The sequence below is a fragment of the Pteropus vampyrus genome, unplaced genomic scaffold, assembly GCF_000151845.1.
Source record: "Pteropus vampyrus isolate Shadow unplaced genomic scaffold, Pvam_2.0 Scaffold23, whole genome shotgun sequence".
Classification (NCBI taxonomy): domain Eukaryota; kingdom Metazoa; phylum Chordata; class Mammalia; order Chiroptera; family Pteropodidae; genus Pteropus; species Pteropus vampyrus.
In genome coordinates this window covers 11,683,503-11,686,398 of record NW_011888804.1, presented here as the reverse complement: position 1 = coordinate 11,686,398, position 2,896 = coordinate 11,683,503, and positions in this window count along the sequence as shown.

Sequence of the window (2,896 nt, the reverse complement as noted above, 5' to 3'; positions counted from 1 at the left end):
GGTCTGCGCTTATGGATGACTAAGGGCTGCTGCTGAGGTGGGTGTGTGTGTAAGTGTAATAAATTATAGAGCCATGTGACCACATCTCAGAAAATGAAGAAAATTGAGGGGAGACATAACCAATAATCCCTGTCCCATTTTAGTGTTTAGATGAAAAAAAAAAAAAAAAAAAAAACACCTATTGGGAGTAATGGAAATGTCTGTTATCTGATTGTCACGATGGTTTCACGGGTGTGTACAGATGTCAAAACTCATCAGATCACACGCTTCAAATTACACAGTTTATTGCACATCAATTATACCTCAATAAAGCTATAAAAAAAATAAAAACAAACAGTAACATCTATTTTTTTAATTACAAAAGATAGACATTTTCATTATGAAGAATTCAGAAATGCATAACGATGAAGAAAATAAGTGTCACTGCTCAGAGACAGCCGTGGCGCCCCTGGTGAAGTTCTCTCCACCTGCTGAACCCCTTGGAAGGGTCCCCTGGGGCCAGTGCTCACGACCCAACCAGGCTCTAGTGCCACTTGGCTCTGCTGGCTTCATGGGGCCAGACCCAGAATCTTTCCATCAGAGGGCCCAGCAACCATTGCACAGGGACCCTGTCCTCTTCACTGAGTCCACACCTCTCTGTCACTCTCTGGATCTCTATCACTCTCCTGGCCAGTGCTTTCTCAGTCTCTCTGCCTCTACTTCCCTTCTAGTCCAGCCTCTGCCCTTGCACAAACACCAGCTATTCACCAACAGTCTCACTTCTGTCTCGAGTCTTGACTGCTCCTCAGTGCCCTAGACCCACCCTCTCTGCCTGACTCCTTCCTGCTGATGGCCCACAGGCACCTGAAGCCTCAGATGGGCACCCTGCTTTCCTGTCGCACAAAAAATCCACTGTCCATTCTGTAGCTGGTCCTTCCTCTCCCCACATCCAGTCTATCTACAAGTCCACAACAAACCTGGAGTCTGACCCTTCTTTCCATCGTCTTCCTTCTACCCTAATCTGGATCACCCATGTTCCCCACCTGGACCAGCGCCACAGCCCCTGACTGCTCACCCTGCTCCCACACCCACCTGCCCACACGACAAATCTGAGCAAGTCACTCCACTGCTTATGGCAGCTACTGTGGCTATTTGAATTTAGGTTCATTAAAGTTGAACCAAATTAAAAATTTAGTTCTTCAGTTGCAGCAGCCACATTTTAGGTGCTCAGGAGTTGTGTAGGGAAGCTAATGGCTGCTGTTCAGCACACGACATAGAACATGCCCATCGACTGGAAAGTTTTATGATGCAGGCTTAGAACCTTCCACAGGCTTTTCTTTGCATTTAAAACCCAAACCTCTTACAAGCCTGGAAGGCGCTGCTTCGCCTCTAATATCACCTCTTGCCACCCACACCAGCCTCATCTCCTAACCCAGCTGTTCCTTAAGCACGCCTAGAACTTTGAAGTCTCCCATCTTGCCTTTCTGTTCCTTATCCTTAGGACCAACTCAGATGTCACCTCTCCCAGCAAGCCTTCCCCAGACCTCTGCCTCCTCCTGAATCCCCGCACAGCACACACACCTCTGCTATTGCCTGGCTCTGCCTGCCTTATCCTTTCCTCCCCTACACATATGTGCCTCTCTCCCTAGGCTGTGCACTCCTCAGGGCCACAGACATGTCAGATTCCTCATTCACCAGCATTGTCTGAGCACCGACTATGTGCTGAGAACTTGGGGGTCTTGGGGAACAAGATACCTCTGCGCTCTGGAGTTTAGGTCTAGCTGGGGCCAGTGAATAGGGGATTACAAAGTGTTATGTGTCTGGACCCCATGTTCTTTCTCCTTCCTCCATTCTTCAGGAGCGATGGATGATAAGAAAGCTTTGCAGGTAAGGACCAGAGACCCAGGGTGGGAGTGCTTTCACAGAAGGGGCTGAGTTTCCTTGGAGCCAGAAGAAGCTGTCCTACAGGGAGATAACCATTATCTTACTGTATTCTTGTATCCACAAAAAGCCATTTGCCAAGAGGACAGAGCCTGCAAACCCAAACTACAGAGCTTCAGGGTTTGTGAACTAAGTTTGCTTATGTCTACAACATAGTGGGGCTGAGTTGGGGCCTGCAAACCAGGGAAGGAGCACCTCACTGATAGATGAATCCCCTTCCCGGGTATCATTTTCTGTCCCAGGTGGATAATGATAATGTCTCTGATGAACTCCCTGGGAAAATCCGTCAGCAAGGGAAAAAGCAGCTATGGTTTGGGGATTCTCTCTGCTGGTGGCCAGGGAATAAGGTTCCAGAGGCTGGCTCTAGGCCTGCCTGACCCACTTGCTGGGAGACCTGAGCAGGCCATCCGAGGAAGGCAGCTAATACTGATCATGAGGTGCTGTGTGCCACGCCCTATGAGATAAAGATTTATTATCCCATTTTAAAGAAAAGGTCGCTGAGGCTGCGAGCACTGCTGGGATTCTAGCCTCACTTTGACCAGCCCAAAGGCAGGGCATCAACTCCTTCTATTTCCCTACCTCCAAACAGGCTTCATTCTGTCCCAGCCTGCCTTGCAGATCATGAAAGCGCTGGTGGGAGGAGACGTGGGACCTCAGGAGGGGAGATTGCAGGAGGGTGGAGAGGCCTGCAGAGGGCAGCAGTGAGCTGTGCCTGGAACTGTCTGGAAGAAGTGCCCCAAGGGTTTACCGGGGAGGCACCCAGAGCACCAACAGGAAAAAGCAACCATGCAAGGAACACCGCATGCCATTTATCAGAGTGTGTTTTATGTTTGTCCCATCTGGGTGCTTTACATAGAGTGCTCACAGCATTTATGTATGAGGACAAAATAGGCTCAGAGAAGGGAAGAGAACTGCCCAGGTCACAAAGTCTGGAGTGAGGGAGACCTGAACTCTAGCCAGGCAGCCAGCCACTGGC